At 44.8% G+C, this 19,882-nt stretch overlaps 1 protein-coding gene across 6 annotated transcripts in view; it reads left to right on the top strand.

Annotated features, from left to right (window-relative positions):
* Positions 1-19,882, top strand: part of GARRE1 (granule associated Rac and RHOG effector 1) — a 1,148,859-nt gene that overhangs the window by 44,594 nt on the left and 1,084,383 nt on the right. The gene's annotated exons all lie outside the window — the stretch shown is intronic.

Raw genomic sequence — 19,882 nt, 5'->3', positions numbered from 1 at the left:
TCTCCAGGTCTCCTTGAACCATTGCTGTCTGGATGCCCGTTTGCAGGACTGATGATGAATTGCTATCATGTCTTTGCAACCTTCACTGGAAGGAAATTATAGGCGGCCTCTGATTTGCCTTTTTGATTTGCTAATCTCTGCAAAGCGACACTCCACCTCTTAGTCTTTCAGCTTCTTCACGTTACCAACATCCATTTGACAATCTTGCTCAGTTCTAGTCAGGTTTCCATATAGAGGGTGACAATAGTTTCAATTGAGATGGACATCCGACTGGCACATCTGTTATGTTCTAAAGTTTACATTTTATTTTTACCCGCATAATAGACCATCTGTAATTAGCAGGGAATTTTTTGTGTACTCACTACCATAGTTATCAGCTTTTAATTTTTGTAGGAAACCACTGACTCTTGAAGTTTCTAGACTAGTATCGTACTGTCTCCTCTATCAGTAACATTTTTACCCCCACAATGGCTGTGGCCCATGTCCCACTTTCCAAGCTTTTATCTTCACCTTTCTCCTACACTATTTCAGATATGTTCTGCTTTCTCCTATTGATCATTTCACCTTCTTTCCAAGGTTTTAGATTCTCTCGTGTGTTTTTCTTAGCCTTTACTTTAGCAATATCCTGCTCACAACCCAAAATAGTCCTTTGTAACAGTCATTCTGCTTCATTTTGCAAGCTTAAACTGCCAAGCATCTGCTAATATTGCATTATGTTCTCAGATGTGTGCAGATGCAGTCCTTTTAATGCTGTCCTCTTCCATGACTATGTTTCGCCCGTAATGGATGTTCTATGCTGTGCCTTGTCTGTTATGGTGTTCAATTTCTTTGGCTTTGCTCATTCTATTTCTCTATTCCTTTCTCAATTACTTAAGCTTTGCATAATATTCTACCTTATTGCGATAATGGTCTCCTTTCCTATTGTTGCCAGAACTAGAGGCTTCGCTTTTTTAGATTCTTCTTTCACCCTTTAATAATTGTCCCGTTTCACGCTGTGCGACTATTCGTCTGTCCTTGTCTACATGTATGCGCCCTGATACCTGCAGCAGTCGGCACAATATAAATAAACAAATATAATAAATAAATAAATAAATACTTGACGATGGTCACCTCTCCCTCCTTTCTTTGCACCTCCAACCAGTTGGTTAGCAACTAATATAGCTCAGTGACTAAAGCGCCCCCATGGACACCTGTTTCCAGCCTGTAGGCACAGGTTTGAATACTGGCAGGACTGACCAGTCCCTTAATCCTCCTGTATTAGATAAGTTGGCCAATGTTAAGCAAAGGTTGTATGCAGTACCCTCTGGAACCACTACACACAACTCTGACTACAGGTATAGGAAACCCAACCTTTGTTATAAGCTTGTACTACACAATTTTGGTAGCGTGTTGAGCAGCCAGACTTCTCAAGAGGGGTCAATGTGAGCTGTAGTGGAGTTGCACAGAGATTTACACTTACAGGTATTCAAATAAACTCTTACACACAAGGTTTCTTGCATAAACAATTATTAATTTGTCAGTTAGAATAGGCCTTCTTCAGAAGGGGGCAATATAGTAGTAACACACAAATACACTTCAATACTGTACACTCTTAGTTTCTACATCAGTAAAGACCCTTTTGGGATGACCCACAGACACAACCTACACCCACAGGTGACTTCAATAACTAGGGTGCCAGGGACATTAATATCTTACTGTGGACATTTAGAATACTCTTAGAAGTTGGTAAAAGAAAAAGGTTTATTAGAACACCAAGAGACCACACATATTCTTAAGTAGGCAAATACTTTTGGATCCTCCAAGAAGAATCATACAATTCAATAGGCTAAGCCAAAGTCAATGGGCAAAAGTCTTGTATCGGATGAAACACGTCTGGTAAGTAAATGGAAAAGTCTTTGCACAAGTTCTTAGGAGTTTTTGATGAAAAGAGGAATCAAATGTAGGGCCACAAGCTGATTGGACTTGTGAGTTGTAGAAGTTGTAAGTAGTCTACAGAAAGAGGTAAGTTCTCTCAGACTTTTTACAGTACCTTAGAAATGAAGGAAAAGATGCAGCTGATGACTTCTGTTCCTGTGCAGCTCAGCAGATCTTGCTGTTCCTGAGCCTGTGTCGCGGGGACAAGAGCGAGGACGTCGGGGGACTCCTGCAATGCACTGGGACTGTCAAAACTCACAACCAGTAAACTTCACTTTCAGTGGCTGTTAAGTGTTTCAGCTCCTCATGTCTACCACAAATAGCAACACTGCGGTTCCTGGCTGTCAAGATGGAATTTCCTTGATTCTGGGGTCCCGCACTCTGTTGAGGGGGCTCGGGCTCGGTCAGTTCTTGGGAGTCCAGAGGAACTTCCAAAAGCTCTAGGCCAGCTCAAAAGCAACGCACAGAATCTGGTGTTCCTCTCCCTGGCTATACGGTTTCCAGCAGCAACTCTGTGGAAATTCAACCAGCTCTGAGATGGATGTCCAGGTCACTTACGTTGGAGTTGATTTTTCCCACCAACTCAAGGGGAGAAGTCATCTGTGAAGGGACTTCTCGGTCGATGCAAACTTGGCGTTTCAGCACTGCAGCAGGGCTTCACCGGGCAAACCAAAGGTCCAGGAGTTTTTTTATTATTTTATTTGTCTTGGTTCTATTACAAAGCAACAGAACCTTTACAAGAGTGAAGTATCAAGTGGTCGTTACAATGTAATTCATACAAAATGTCAGATCAAAATTCAATAAAACTTCATCATAAAACATTTCCTATATGAAGGAAAACAATGTAAAATCAAAGTTCAATGAAAATTTTTACAATAGAAACAAACATATTCACGTTAAGAGAAAAAAGAAAACAAAATTGGACAGAAACATCAAGAACATATCTCTTTTCATTAATTAGTAAAATTCACCATGCAATTCGTCAAATCACAATTGACATGCTTATCAAAATTCCTTTTCTATAAGTTTACAGAATTTGGTCAAGGCAAAGATGAGAGGTTTGTGATTGCCTTGCATCATTCGAGCCCAAAGGAACGGCAAACAATCAGTGAAATTTATGTTCACGAATTCCATGAGTAAGAGAGATCTTGGGGAGTTAAAATATGGACAATATAAAATCAAGTGTTTCAATGTTTATATAGGTTTGTTCCACAGGGGAAATCTGCAATGCCTATTTTCAATGCCCGTCTTCAGGACAGCCCAATTCGCAGTCCTTTCTTTAGTATACAATAAATTGAATTTAAATTGTATAAAGACCTTGTTAGTGTGGTTACAGGGAAATACAGTGATGTGCTCATATTGCGGTATTCGTTTCTTTGTGAATAAGTAGTACTCCTTGTAGAGTTTGTAAGATCCTATCTGATCAATAGTTAGACGCCAATCAAGTTCAAATAGTTTGGTATAAGCAGATCTAATATAAACGTCATCCACTGTGATGACAGCATCATGTAAAATGGCGTGTATTTTTGTCAAATAATAATCCATGAGGATCGTTGGTCTAGAGTGAATTGATTGTTTAAGGTCCTCATATAAAGAGTTTGATTTCGGGTACATTATTTTTGAAAAGCTGGTGAGAAGACGCCATTTCCATCGAGTGGATAACGCTATTAGACCTAGCTCGTGCTTTAAAACCGCGTTGGGTAATGACATGGGAAGAGACATTGCACGTTTCAGTGATGTCCCTTGAATTTGGTCTAAAATTGCACCAATGTCGACAAGACATATATCTACTGCATAGAGAATAACAGCTTCAATTTTCAACGTGAAGAATTCGATAAAAGGGATTAATGAGAATTTACAGTATTTTGCATGTATAATTTTTAGTTGTGATATCAGGGGTCCGATCTTGTCATTTAATATTTCAGTCCACATTTTGATGGAATTTTTTTCAGATAGATAATAAACTAGGTAAATCCCATCTGTATGAACAGGAATGATAGTTTGCATAATAGTCCATTGAGATTTCCCTGTTTTTTTATGAACACCAAATGTCATCACTGCTGTCTTAGCAGGATTGGGGGTTAGATTATGTGCTAATGCAAACTCCTCAAATAATTGCAATTTCAGTTGGAGGTCTGCAGGAGTGGGATCGAATAGGATAATGTTGTCTGCAAATGCGAGCCATTTTAGTTGAAGAAGGCCGATTTTTGCAGAGAAAGTTTTCTCATCCCAACATTTGTCGCGGTCTGCTAGATACAGGTTGAAAAGGGTAGCAGCTAGATTACATCCTTGTTTGAGGCCTATTTCGGTGTTAATAGGTTTTGTGGTGCGTCCTTCAGAAGCAAGTTTGATTTTATAGGAGGTGTTCGTGTGTAGGGCAATGAACCAATATATCAGCACAGGAGGTATTCCCACTTCAATTAGTTTAGCTCATAATAAGTCGCGTATTACCGTGTCGAAAGCCGAAGTCATGTCGATCAGGGCAATATAGACCGGATTTGCAGATGGCTGTTTTGCTCCCCCAATGGTAAATGCCATAATCATGGCGTTGAGAGAGGTACTTAGCCCTTTTCTAAACCGAGTTTGATATTTGGAGTATAGCTGATTCATTTCGATATGCTTTTCAAGATCGTGAAGAAGGACAGCGAAGAGTTTGGCTTCCGTGTCAATTAGAGCGATAGGCCGGTAGTTCCGTGGCAAGGACGGGGTCTCCTTTTCTGAATATCGGAATGATATTAGCCGAGAGCCAAGAAGTGGGAATAATTCCGGAGTCGATAATGGCCTGAAATTTGGTTTTAAGAAGGATGGCCAATAGATTCGGATCTGCCTTGTACAAGCAGGGAGGAAAACCGTCAGGACCAGCTGATTTAGAGTAGTTCAATCTTGATATAGCCCACTTAATGTCATTGATGGTCCAATTTAGTCGAGATAAATCGTGATAAGGTAAAGAAATGGTACTGATATTCAAGAACTGCTTAGGGGTGCAAAATTTGGTTATAATGTACGTGTGCCATGTAGATTCAGATATGGCATTCGGAATTGAGTGATAATTGATTATCATTGTTTTTAATAGTTCGCCAGATGGTGCGTGTACCATGGGCTGTTATGTCTCTTATGAGGTTACAATTAATTTCGTTGTATCGGAGTATCCTTATGTGTTTGATGTTTTGTTTATATAATGTTATGATACGATTCCGTTTAACCTGATACATTTCATGAGATAGATCGTTATTTTTCTTCAAGTCTCTAAGAGCCTTGTTTTTATTCCGTTTCTGAATTTTACAGAGGGGATCAAATGTATGACGATGTTTGATAGCAGTGATTATATTTTTACTAAAATCTAGTAAAGTAGCGTGAATGATTGCAGCATAGATTGACTCCATCACACTGTGCTGGGTTTCCTCTGGGATGTGACTATTGGCAATAGTCAGCATTAGGTGTTGGACAAATTTGATGCATAATGCTTTACTCCATCGCAGGGAAATCTGTGGACGATCTATTTCAGGCAGCATAGTCGAAGAATCAACTATCAGAATAGGGAAGTTGATTTTCGACTGGCCCAGTATTTGTGCATGGTCACCGAATGGCATCAAAGTAATTTTTAACAGCACTGATGTTAAAAGCAGATTATGGGTGACAAATATAAAATCAATCGTTGAGACTTTAGTGTCTCTAGACCATGTGGACCAGTTTGATTGTTCATCAGGTATGATGATCTCCAAGTACCAGTCTTTTAGAAAATTCCTCCATCGTGAGCCTCTGTGCTTTGATAAAATATTGGTTTTAGGGCCTCTAAACTCAGTAGTGGTCCTGCAGTCGCAATTGAAATAGCCTCCTAGTATTATCTCAATATCTTGATATTCCTGTGTGACGAATTCCAGGCAATTCTCAACCGAGGTAATCATCACATCAATAGGTGAAAGCACCGGATTCCAATAAATTGAGATTATAATTATATTACGATAGTTGGGGATGTTAGCATTTGGATCCACATTAGTTTTAAGTATGGAAACGGTTCGTGAATCAAAAAATAGATGGTTGAGGACAGCTATGCTCAATGAATTTAATAGCTTCAGGTTCATTTTCAATTGAGATTAGAACCAAGCCTTCTTCTTTTATACCTTCCCTGTTAAAACATAGATATTTCATAACGGCTTCCGAAGACAAGTAGCAGACAGCGCGATAGTTATTTTCTGTGGACAATGATACCCGAAGGATATCTTCTGTTTTAAACATCCGTAATTGGGGGATCCGACCAAAGAGCGTTAAAAGAAAGGCTCGATTGATACGATTAATCCCAAGTAATTCGCGTTTACCTTCAAAGCCTATTAGGTGGAGTTTTCCCGTAATAATGTGTTGTGCCTTGTCAGGGAAGCGGGCATAAGATTTTATATGGGGATCAGAAATGTCCTCGAAAGGGGGAACCTGATTATTCGGGCTAGTCTGGGTTGAGCCTGTTGGTTCGTTATCTAGAGCAGGCTTGATAGATCTCTCATAGAGTTCCTTCCTCAGAATGTCTAGAATATCATGGTGTGTAAGCATTGCAGAAGTTTGCACTTCTGGAAGAGATCTGTGTAGCGCAGGGCCATGCACCAGAGCGCTATTATAATCGGAAGATGGAAAAGCGCTAGGCAAAACCTGATTGGGTGTGTGCAAGGGGAAAGATTCTGTGGATGAACACGTAATGAAAGATGTCACTTTGCCACATCCATTAACTACTATTTCAGGACGTACAATAGCGGAGGAATCTGTTTGATCATTGCTGGTGATAGAAAGATCCGGTTGAAGTGGTAACTTAATAGAAGGGCGTAAAGCATCATTCATGCTGTTTGGGTCCAAATTTTCCGACTGTGAAGGTGAGCACTGAACCACTGGCAGAACTGGTGTAAGTGAACCGGTATCCCGTACTATCTGTGTTGTTACTGAGTCAGTTATGTTAGAGAGGTCTATATTTCGAATAGAGTTCGAAGCTGAGTTATTAGCATTTCTACAGGCTTCACTATAAGATTTGGGTGTTGTGGTGGTAGTGGAGCCTAATAATAAAATTTCATCATGTCGAGTAGTACGAAGGTTGCCAGACATTTAGTCGAAAAAAATTGGTCGACCAGACAAATGGTCGAACCAATTTGGTCGTAAACCAAATGGTCGGATTTTTTATTTTTTTATTTTAACCCTTTTTTTTATTTTTTTGGGGGGTCCCCCCCAACCCCCTTTTTTTCTCTAAAAACCCCTTTTTTTACTAAACGAAAACCCAAAAAATAAATATATAAATAAAAAAAAATTCGCCCATTTGGTTTTCGACCAAATTGCGTCGACCAAATTGCAGTCGACCAGTTTTTTTTCGACCAATTGACTGGACACCAGTACGAATTCTGCCAGATTTCGGAAAATAATTAGTCCGATTTGATTTGACTCCCGTTAAATGGGTCGAAGCCGGTGTAGTTTGATCATCCGTACACATAGATGTCGCGGTGTCTTTTTTTTTTTCTTCGTTTGCTTGTTATTGATGCATTACTAATCGCTTTTGCATTTTTTAGTGTTTCTATGTTGACAGATGCAATTTCATTGGCAGATTTCGATTTGATAGGCGATTTTATAGTCACAATTAGGGCTTCTTGACTTTATTTTGAAAGTTGATCAAGATCAATGTGATCTTCATCTGTTATTTTTGCAATAATGAAAGGTGGTGGTTGGTCAGTTAGGGCAGTTTGAGTACCAGAACCTTTGGTCAAAGCATTTTTTCTTCGTTTGTCATATCTTTTAATAGCTCTTTGATGGAGTTTTTTAGCTCTCCGAGACATAAAGCCCGTGGCCGTTTCTGTTGGAACCAATATTTGAGAATCTGGCTACATTTTGTTCCAGTGCTTTGACCAGGATAGTAGGACTATCAGGGCTATCTTTGGGTTCCATGGGTTTAGAGGTGTGAAGCGCTATGATGATGATCATTTTTTCAATAGCTGTTGTTAAATCGATGGAAGCATTTTGACAAGGACATACATGGGGGGTTGGCAAAACATTTGGGGGAATCACCGGGAGGGTGGGAAAAAGGGCAAGAGAGCACTGTATTTTTATTTTTCAGAGTTGGTTTAGTAACCAATAAGTGATTTGGGGATGAAGCAGGTTTAAGATTTTTCAAAGTTTCAGCTGCTAAAATGAAGCCTTCGATGCGGTCCATCTTTGATGACATAGATAAGAGAGATGATTTGATCTCCTTCAATTCGAGGTGGGTCAAATCATGGCCTTTATCAAGAAGGTCTAGAATCCGGATAATAACCGGGAAAGTACCAGGAGAGTGGTGGAGAGGGCTCACTCTTTATTTATATCGTCAACAATTTCAGCGCTCATGTCCAAAAGATTTTTGGGATAGTTGGGCATGTGCGAATGAAAGGACATACGTTTTTTCGTTGAATTAAATACTATTGGTGTCAGAGTGCCGATGGAACGGCAAACAGCCTGATCAAGGGCCTCCATTTTCTCCATCGTTAGATCAAAGTGCTTTTTGTCAGTTTCAAGAGGCAAGGGTGATTCAGAACAGCTTTTAAAGTCGTCTATGGCCTTAGGCACCTCCGGGATAATGGAGGGGAGAGAGGTAGGGGGCACAGATGTTGCAGGGGACAAAGTATGGTTGAATGATTGAGACTTAGTTCGGGCATGTATTTGAGCAGCATGTAGGCCATTACAAGGCATGGTCATCTCTTCTGGAGCCAAGGTCGCAGTAGAGACCTCAGGGACAGTCGGTTCGTCATATGAAGTTTTCCCATGACATATAAGCGAGTCAATGGTACTAGAGGAAAGCGAAGAGGGAGTGGTCAAGTTACCCTTTATGCTTCTTAGTCCATTCGCCATAATTGAAATGTAAGTAAGAGAAACCAGGGATGCTACGAGAGAAAGATTTGCGATACAGGCTATTTGATGCAGTTAAGGATGTTAATTCAAAGCACACTAAACAGAATCCAATACATGTACTAGATAGAATGGTAGCACCTTGCCTGAGGTAGCATCAACAACCGAGAGCATGGAAAAACAAGAAGGGAATTTAAGTGTGAGCCACGTTGCTATAACCAGCAGTGGTGTGCACTCTTTCGCCCAGGATTGTATTGGTTAGGGTAACTGGCAACCAGCTGCCAGCTAACAGCAAACAGCGCTACATAGAGCGTGCACTTAATGCGCGCGCGCAAATGCGCGCCGGAAGTAGATAATAAACACTTCCTGTAGTAGGGGGCGGGATCAGCAAGTGTCCAGGCAAGGTCAGGTAATATTCCTGTAGTCTTGAGCACGTAGGGCAGCAACTCCGGCCAGCAAACGGCGCTACTTGGACTGCGTACTTAATGCGCGCACGCAAATGCGCGCCGGAAGTAGATAATAAACACTTCCTGTAGTAGGGGGCGGGATCAGCAAGTGTCCAGGCAAGGTCAGGCAGTATTCCTGTAGTCTTGAGCACGTAGGGCAGCAACTCCGGCCAGCAAACAGCGCTACTTAAATGTCCAGGAGTTGCAGCAGGCGTCCTCTTCAAGTTCTTCTTTGGTTCCTTCGTCCAGTGGTCGTCTCTGCCTTCCAAGCCAAAAGGCTCGCCTTTTATTCAGTTCTCTCCCATTCATTCCAGCCGAGCTGTCAGTCACCCAGCAGGCTGGCTGTCCTTGCCGGACAGTCAGCCGGCCAATTACCACAGAGTGTATTTGGGTCTCTTAAGCGACTAAGCACAGGGAGCTTCCAGCACCTCCCTCACTTCCTGCCTACCCCAAACACTCTGGAGCCAGAGGCGGGCTTCACTCGTGAATCCCGCCAAAGGCAAATTGAACAAAGAGACCAAACCTAGATTGGCGCAGAGTAAATCTCAAGAAGGACCTTTCCACAAAGAAATGGCAAAAAAAAATACGACCGGGGGCCATTTTGACAAAGATGGCTCCCGTGGGTGCTTTACTGTAGCTGCGAACGCAGCCTGTGGTAAATGCACACCATGGTCGTTCAAACGAAACCACTGCCACCAGCCATTCAGTGAGAAAAGGGTAACATAAAAAATGTTACATGAGAAGCTAGACAAAGGGGATACTAGGTAACCCCTCCAGCACTCTATTGCATGATAGGGTGTGCTGGGTCTAGCAAGTTACAATGGGTAAGTAAAGTCAAGAGGGATTTGGCACATTTCTGAGAATTCTCCCTGACAGGTAATACTACATATTAAAGTGCTTTGTTCGAAACTAGAGCAATCCAGGTGAAGTTCCATATACAAAACACAGTATTATATTTTTCATTGTAAGTAGTTAATTGTAGTTTTATTCATAGAAGTGCATGGTTTCTTTTTTGGGACTTCATATGGGTTGTAAGGGATCAAGAGAAAGACTGAGACACAATAATCAGTTTTGGTACCGACCTGGTGTTTTATTGATAAGAAATTGATAAGGAGGGTTAGAGAAATCCGATTTGTCCCTAAACCTATTTGGGGTTTCCCAGCCTCAGCAAAACTAAGTAACATCTGTGTCAGGATGTTAAACAAGAGATCATCCTCTGTCCTGTGTCCAATTATCCTAAACTGACCCTCACACTAAACCTAATATAATGTGTAAAAGGTAAGCTACATAGCTTTCTTTCAAAGTTCTCAACATACAGTTTTTAAAGTGCAGAATAGAAAATAAATTAGTTATAATAGAGAAGGGGATCCACCCTTCCCCTATGTTTTCTCTGGTCCTTCACTGTCTATCCAGCACTTCTAGATATAGGTCAATAATGTTCCACAAATGTGCAGGAGTGGGAGTATTCCCTCCTCTGTTTCACTTGGATTCCCTCCCCTATGTTTCACTCTTTTCCAGCTGTTTTATTTCACAGTTTTGAAAGGGGACAACTTCTTCCTTAATGTCCACCAGTTCTTATAATCAAATAGTTTTAAGGAAACTACTTATTTTCCCTTGACTTCTTCTAGCTTTCACATTCAGCACTTTAGAGTCTTTCTGTTTCACACCAGGGGAATGACTCCCTTTGAATTCCTCACTTGTTACATTTTACTTACACTCTTTACTCTAGGGGCCTAGGTGTTACCTTTGAGTTTTCCCTTAAGCACGTACTTCTTTACAATGTTCAATTTCTCACACTGTGTTCTCCTTCTAGTCTTGGTATACTCCCCTAGCAGGGTATTTATAACTTTCTTACTGATCTTTAAAAGCGGTATGAATACTCCCTTTTCTATGCACAATTTCAGGTTCACTTCTTCTCTCATTCATGATTTACTCTCCTTTCAGGATATTACTTCACTTCTCTTCACTCCTGGTTTACTCTATTGCCAGGATGTTACTCCGCTTCTTTTCCTTCTCCCTTCCTGAGTGTGAGTCCCAGACTCACTGGGTCCCTGGTGCACTAACCCGCCAGAGCTTTTCCTTTCTCTGTTAACTCTTTCATCCACGTGACCATATGTTTCTAATATTGGGTCCCTGACCCTTTCCTGACAAAGTTCACAACTTTGTCAATTCCTCTTTTCAAGTGTTGGGTCTCCGATCCTCTCGGAACACTATTTGTGTGTTTATCAAATCTCTTACTCAAGCATTGGGTCTCCGACTCACCTATAACACTGTTCGTATATTGTAAATGTGGGTGAGGCTCTCTAGCAGTCACTCCAATTATCAGAGAACACTCGGGACACTTAAACTCCCCGCTACAAGAACGGAAGACTCTGCTAATAAAAGACAGTAAGTTTGTCCCATGGCTAACAAAATGACAGGGATCACACCAGAAAAACAAATATTCTCCAGAGCTCTCGTCTCATAAGGGCGTGTGTCACCGGTTTTATTCCATTGTGATGTCACAAATTCAGGTTCCAACCCAAAAACCTATCAGCCAGTTACATTGGTCAGTTTGGTCAGAACACATATAGAGAATATGTAGGTTAGTTCTACAATTCGATATCCATGTCTCGGAGCTCCTCTTAAGACCACCCCTACTAGTGTCAATCTACAATGTTGCAGGGTCGCAGAGAGACCATTGGCCCTGGCAACAAATTATCCCCACGTAAAAGGTGAATCTGGATTGGTCAGAGTGTGTCCTTCCATCCCTGGGACCCTGGACAGTTTCCTGACTGGGTGTACCTTTTTCAAGGGAATGGAATCGACATGGAGGTGCAAAATGTTCCCTAATGTTGCCATTCTCTCATCACCTAGGCCTGTGAAATTGCATTCAGTTGATCGTCCAGATCCAACACTTGTAGTTTCTTCTGCCTTGGTTCAATGGGAGCGTCTCCCGTAGTCTACCTTGGTTGAATGGGCATTGTCCTGTTAAGCTGGGTCCCGTATGCTGAGAATACAAAATGAAGCCCTCTTGCCTGTAACTGAGGATTTTTGCTTGACTTTCTGCAGGTGGCTTATTGTCTTGGTAACTGGAACTTTTCCGTCTCCACTTGTCCTAGACGGAGTGCCTTCTTTCTGCTCGCAGCTGGCTGCAGCAGTCGTGTCAGCTTTTCCATGTGTTCGAAGCCTGTTTCCCCTTTGCCATCCGTTTCCGAGACCTATAGCTTCTATATCCTTCCCAATGGTTTCTCCATGTTAATAGCAGTCAAGCATGTGCAAGCTAAATATGAGTTCTTTGCATCTTGCGGTGTCAGCTTTGGCAAAATATATGACACAACGATATGTACATGTATCCGTCAGTCGGTCAGCTTTCTCTTGTCCTTCCTTTGCTCCAGGTGGCTCCAGCTGCCCGCGGTCTTCGAGCGGTAAATTTCCTTCAGCTTGGTCTTCCTGCACATGGTTTATGTGAGTCTCTGCGCTGCTTCTTACGACTGTCTCGACTCTGGCATCCCGACTGGCATTGGAACAAGTTATATATAGCTTCTCTGACTCTGCATCTCTCTCGTAAACAGAGCGCTGTGGCAACTTTAAACTTCCCAGCATTGGTCAAACGTTTCCAATGACTAGAATGCGTTGTTGGCTTCCCACTTCTAGTCATCTTCATTGCTCCATTCCTCCTCCTCGTCTTAGTACTAAAATGGGTGAGGGAGGCTGAGTGGGGGAAGCCAAATGGAGTGATTGGTTTGGAAAACCTGGAAAATCATTATCTATGGCGCAATAGGCACATGAGTGTCATGTGGAATTGGGTCTGTATGGTTATTTTTATGCAATGTACTTCTGCTGCCTGTCCCTTCGGGACGGGACTGGAGCCCTTTGAAGCATCAGAAAATTACTTTTTGTCCTTTTATTTTTACGCGTGGCCACCACACGTGACTGTAACGCTGCCTTACCGAGCTGCGCCCCATGCAGCACGTGCATCGTGGGGAATTTTTTCTTTTTCCCCGCTTGTCCTTCATCTTCCTGCTCCGGTTCCACAGTCTTCTCCTCTGACTATGCCGGAGCATCAGGGATTTGTGTCCTGTTCTTTGTGCGAACTTCGTTTCGCGAGGGCAGATCCCCATTCTCTCTGTCTAGAGTGCTTGGGCCCGGAACATTGGTGGGACTTGTCTCTACTGAGACACTCTCTACGTCCGGGCACTCCAGCGTAGGTGTTCCAACGGCTTCCTCCTTCATGTTTACAGCAGTTAATCGACGAATAAAGTAAGCGTTCGTTCCTTTTTTAAGGCACCACGGCCAGGGGACTCCTTCCCGGGGCCTTCTGGTTCCCGGAGGGGTCCAAGTGGCTCTTGTACCAGGGTTCTTCCTGAGGTGTCCCGAAAGGGATCTAACCTGGATTCCGGAGTTTTCTCTCAGGCTGAAAGGGGCTAAAAAGGCTGGATTTTCCTCCCAAGGTTCCTCATCTGGTGGCTAAGGCTAAGGCCAACGTTTCTGGGGCTGCTTCAACTGGGGTTATTACTGAGGTTTTCCAGTCTGGGTCTAAACGCACCAAGCCCATTCTCAAGGTTTCCGGTCAGGTGACCAAAAATACAGGGGTTCATCCAGAGGATCCCCACATGGGCTATAATCAAAACAAGAAGGATTGAGGGGTCTCATTTAGGGGGCTCTGGCTACCGGGTCTCACCCTAAGCTTTCACACAAGCAATCTTGTGGTCGCACTGGTCTGGCTGAAAGGGCAGAGGAGGGCAAGGCCCCCAAGTCTCCAAGCACCGGCCCTGCTGAGGTTACCTCACAGAGGGCTAATTCTTCTACAGAAACCTAAGCGGTTGAAAAGCGCTCCAGGTCTTCTAGTACATGCTCTGCTGTGGTTGCCTGTCAAGGAGCTAAACTTGATGTCATGCCCGCGCCGCTGGCGCACGCATTGGCAACCATCATGGACCACTTGGTACTCAGTTATCCTCCTAAACCTCTTTGAACAACTCCTATTCACGCCTTGGTCTTTTATTTCCATTTGCTCAACTTTGGTTCTTTCTTGTTTTATTCAATTAACTACATTTCCCATATTGCACCTGGCTACAGTCCTCAATTCCTGGCTATTCTCATTCCTCGTTGTTGGGACCACAATCCCCAGAAGCCCTAGCAGCCAGTGCTGCTTCCACCTGCTCAGGACCAGAGAGGGAGGAGGCAGATTGTCTTCAGGAGTGCTGCTCCAGGTGCTGTCAATTAGCCTGCCTCAGAATAGGGCAGGGCTGTATATAAGCAGCTGCCTGCAGGAGCACAGTGTCTTGCATCTTGAGATCTCCCCGCTCCTGTTTGCCTTGACCCTCTACTTTGTTTGCTGTTCCTGTTGCTGCATTTCCCTGTTTTGGATCCAGTGCCCTGCCGGGCTCTCTACTTTGCAGCTGATCTGGCTCTGCTGCCTTCCAGCCTCCGCCCTTGCCCTGCCGGGCTCTCTACATTACAGCTGATCACGCTCTGCTGTTTTCCAGCCCCTGCCTGCCCTTCGGGGTTTCCTACCTTGCAGCCGATCACGCTCCGCTGCTTGCTACCTACCTTTTTCCGCTGGGTTCTCAGCCTGACCTACTACAGTCCTCTGCAGCCCTCTACAGTCAGTGACCCTGCTCCTGTGGGCTCACTCCCTGCGGCCCTGCTCTTCAGGGCTCCCTGCCTTGCAGCCGATCACGCTCCGCTGCCTTCTATCTACAGCCCTTGTCCTCTGGGCTTCCTGCCTTGCAGCCTACTACAGTCCTCTGCAGCCCTCTACAGTCTGTGGCCCTGCTCCTCTGGGCTCACTCCCTGCTGCCCTGCTCTTCGGGGCTCCCTGCCTTGCAGCAGATCACGCTCCGCTGTCTTCTACCTACAGCCCTTGTCCTCTGGGCTTCCTGCCTTGCAGCCTACTACAGTCCTCTGCAGCCCTCTACAGTCAGCGGCCCTGCTCCTCTGGGCTCACTCCCTGCTGCCCTGCTCTTCTGGTCTCCTTTCCTTGCTGCCTGCTCCCTCCGCTGCCTTCAGCCCTTGTCCTCTGGGCTCCCTACCTCGCGGCCCTATTCTTTTGGGCTCTCTGTCTGTCGCCTACTACTAATCTCTCTCTATCCTGTTCTTCTGGACTCCCTGCCTTGCAACCTACTACAGTCCTCCGCAGTCCACTATGGTTTGCCTGCACCTAGTGCCACTCTTGACTGCAGACCTGCTTCCTACTTTGCAGCCCTTCCGTTTTCCTGACTGCTGCTCCCTTGTTCTCTTCCTTGAGTCCTCTGTACTCCACCTTAGGTTATCTACTTCTGTCTAACTGCCTTTCCTTCATTTCCTTCTGCTAGATTGCTCATTGACTTCCTTTTCACTGGATATTTCTGTTCTTGTCTTCTCATGTGTCTTATGTAATCCCTTTTGTACAGAGCTTGCCCGTTGGTTTCCGGATGGCAACCTCTGCCCCTTCCCTTGTCACGTTTTCAGTGTTACAGACACCCACTGCTGTTGTTCCCAGCCATGAGCATACAGCGCGGGCCTCTGTTATAGCAATCTGTGCAGAAGGCTGGAGTTTCCTAAGGTTCGTGGAACACTCTTTCCCATTTCAGCATACACCCCAAGAGGGAATCCAGTTTGTTTGTACCTTTGTATCTTTTGCCCCTTTTGGCTCCCAGCTACAGTTTCCTACTCTTCTTTCTTGTTGAACTTCCTGCTGTGTGTGCTTATCTGCTACCTTACTTCAGCACAGCCACCCAAACCCTACCGGGGTGCCCTGTGCCACTCTTGGCAGAGTGCCATTCCTGACACTTGATTCCAGAGCCCCTACAATCCCTGTGGTGACAATGGCATCACTAAAACCTGTGACGCAGATCACTTTAGGCAATGACAACATTGCGGTTCAACCCTCGCGGCCTGAGGTGCCCATTTTGACGAGCTCATCCAAACCAACGTTCTCGACGGCTGGTACAGAGGGGCCTATTTTTGGTGCCGAGCAGTCTTTTGCATGAAACGTGAATAATAGAAACCCTTTTCGTCCGCCTACTGACTGGCGTGCAAGGTTTCCACTGCCGCACACGGTCTTGCTTCCTCCTACTTCCGCTCCTTTAGTTTATGTGGATCCAGCTGGAGGAGGGCCCACTTGGCAACCAGCCTCATTGCAATCTTGGGGGTATGTCCCTCCAGATCGACCTCTATTCACTCCTCTTCCTAGCCCTTCCTCTGAGGATGCATTTTTTGGCAAATTCCAGGCCCTCACCCACTAAGACCCGATGAAGACTTACTTTAAGATCTGTTCAAAGAAATAATTCCTAAGCCTCGCGATCCACAGCCGCCGCCTCCTCCTCCTCCTCCTCCTCCTCATCCTCCTCCGGTTTTGGTAGTGCCTCCTCCGCTTCAAGTGGGACCCCCTCCTACACTGCCGCCATTGCCTCCACTTTCACCAGTGCTTACAATGCCATTTGTGCAAATATACCATGTGCTCAGATCATTTTCCTATTCCCTCCAAACCGACGAGCACGTGGACGAGGATAGTGAAGACCTGCCCCACTCCGTCAGAGCTTTTCGTGACCAGGTCTTGAATATGATGGTGTTGCTGGAAATTCCAATACCCGAGCCTCCGACTCCACAAGGAGTACTCTCAGGAGCGCTAACTCTTGCTGCACAGGAGCGCCCACGTCTTTTTCTTCAAAAAGATGTGATAGCTAAAACCTGTAAGGTCTGGGAGAAACCTCATTCAGGGTAGCATATAAATAGAAAAATAGACGCTCGCTACAAGCTCCATTCATCAGAGGACATAACCTTGACTGTTGGTCTGCTCCCTTCATTGATAGAGGCAGCAGCTACGCTCCAGGCTAAGCCTTCCTCAATATCCTCCATGGCTGCCTCTCGGGTCCTGTCCAAGGAGGACAAAATTCTTGATGGCATTGGGGAAAAGGTTTTTTTCCAATGCAGGTCTTCAGCTGAGTTAAGCGGATATGGAAGTCATTCTTGCAGCGGTGAACCTCAAGCTGTGCAGAGACCTTTCAGAATTTCAGGATTGTATCCCACAGGACAGGCTTCAAGATTTTAAAGAAGGCATATCCGATAACGAGTTATGGCTCGGGACCTGCTGGAGAACGTGGCACATAATGTAGATATGTTTGCTCAGGGCCTTGTGGTGGGAATAGGCATTTGCCGCCAGCCGGGGCTTCACTCAACAAAGTTCTCGAAAGAGGTTCAGGACAAGGTACTCGACCTCCCCTTTGAAGGGAAATAGCTTTTCCACTCCTCCATCGACGAGGAACTGCACAAAACAAAGGCAAGCACACTGATGGCTAAATCTTTGTTGGTCCTAGCAAAACAACCTCTGGCTAAAGCGGCCTATACAGAGGTCGGGCGCCCATACACGGTCCTTCTCTGGATTTAGAGATTTACAGGAGCATCGAGCACGCTGAGCAGAAGGTTCCTCTGGTGGGCCTCGACGCAAAGGCAAAGTGGCCGATTGTCTCTCACTCATCACCCTCCTCCTCTGCAACAGGAGGTCTCGCCCCGATAAATCATCCAAATGATGTTTTCCATCAGTCAAACGAGACTCCGGTGGGAGGACGTATATCATCTCATCTGGAGGCGTAGCAGGCCAATGGGTTTTGTCTGTCGCCCGAGCGGGCTTCCGCTTGCTATATATATATATATATATATATATATATATATATATATATATATATATATATATATATATATATATATATATATATATATATATATATATTTTCTCTCTTTCTCCCCCACCCACCTCTGAACCTCATAGCGGTCTACCGTCTGTTTACAGTGCCCAAAACCAACCAGGCTGGCCTGCGCACTATCCTCGACTTCTTTTCTTCTCAAAGAGAAATTCAAGATGATCACACGCAGCCGGATAAGGTCCTCTCTCCGGAAGGACGATTGGCTCAGTGTGGTAGATCTCCAAGACGGTTATACGCACATCCTGATCTGGGCCCCATATCGGTAATACGTTCCGTTTTCCATGGGAACGGAACATTTCCAATATCTAGTGCTGCTGTTTGGTCTCAGCTCGGTACTGTGTGTCTTTACAAAGATGATGGTCATCGCAGCATTCCACAGACTGCAGGGAGTTCATGACTATCCATATTTGGACAATTGCCTTCTGCTGTGTTCTTGCCCACGGGCTGCAACAACCAATCTTCAGTCACCTGTTCCAACTGGGGCTGTCGGTGAACTGGTGGAAATAGTCAATGACTGTTGCACAGGACCTAATATTTCTAGGTGTCTGTTGGGGTACTCTTAGTGCCAGAGTCCTCCTAACGGAGGACAGAATTTTGGATTTATCAACCACGTGCCACGTTTTCCTGAACTCTTCCCACAAGTCATCCTGGTGGTTCCAGACACTCATTGGCTGGATGGCTTCATGTGCTCTAGCTCCGCCTCTTGCAAGACTGAAAATGAGGCACACACAGCTAGCACTGCAGAGCTGCTGGTCCCACACTTTGGACCCAGGCTCCAAAACGATACCGATCCCATCTTCCATGACGTTGCATCTTCAATTGTGGTCAACTTCCAACAACCTCTCAGTGTGAACTTCCTTTCTGGAACCCTTACCACAGGTCATGGTTACAACGGACTCCTCCCTCCTAGTGTGGGGTGCTAGGTTAGGTCATCTCAAGGTCTATAATCCGTGGACACCCCAAGACAGGATGTTTCATACCAACTACCTGGAACTCTTGGTGGTTTTCCTGGCATTCAAAGCTTACCAGCCTTCTATCATCAACAAGGTGGTGCAAATTCGCACTGACATTTCTGTACCTATGTTCTACAACAGCAAACAGGGGTTCACCAGGGTGCCTCCTCTGGTGGATCTAGTTATCCAAATTTGGAATTGGGCAGTCCAACACAATGTCTGGCTACTGGCCGTGCACGTTCCAGGAAAGATCAATGTTGCGGCAGATTCCCTGAGCCGGCAGTCTGTGGTGAATTACGAGTGGGAAATTAACAGCAATGTTCTTACCAAACTTTTCCAGCAATGGGGTTCTCCAATGGTGGATCTCTTTGCGACTGCAACCAAAAGGAAACTACCACTGTATGCTTCCAGGAACATCTCGGTGGGGGGAGGGCGCTGGGGGGAGGAGGGGATGCCCTCGAGATTCCGTGGGACAACATGAAGGCTTATGCCTTTCCTCCTCTGCTGTTGATTCATTGTTCACTCTGGAAGATCAGAGTGCCTCCAACTGCACTCTCCTGTTCATAGCGCCTTGGTGGCCAGCCAGGTTCTGGTTCTTGGAGCTTCAGCACCTATCAATATGCAACCCAATCAAGTTACCGCAGATCCCCAGTCTCCTGCACCAGAGCAATCGCCAGGTGTGGCAGCCCTCCCCACAATCCTTCATCTTGGCAGCCTGGTGCCTGAGTTCAGAGCCTTAGCGCAATTTAACCTTTTGTAGGATATGTGCATAATCCAGGTGGCACGTAAGCCCTCTACAAGAGCACAGTACAAAAGTAAATGGCTTTGTTTTTGTCGTTGGTGTCTTGCTAAGCAGCTTGATCCTCGACATGCTTCTGTTGACTGTGTCTTGTCTTTTATATCAGACCTTGCGGCCTCTGGCATACACGTTTTATCGTGCAGAACATATCTGTCAGCCATTGCAGCATATTTTTCTACAGCTAATTGCTTTTTTTCTCCGACGAATCCAGTAATCGAGAGGCATTTTGCAGGTCTCCTCTACCTGCCGGTCGGGCCTGTT

Source organism: Ambystoma mexicanum, chromosome 1q (genome assembly GCF_040938575.1).
Source record: "Ambystoma mexicanum isolate Mex_15411 chromosome 1q, UKY_AmexF1_1, whole genome shotgun sequence".
Taxonomy (NCBI): Eukaryota; Metazoa; Chordata; class Amphibia; order Caudata; family Ambystomatidae; genus Ambystoma; species Ambystoma mexicanum.
Note: the sequence above shows the minus strand (reverse complement) of the source record. Positions and strands in the feature narration are given on the sequence as shown.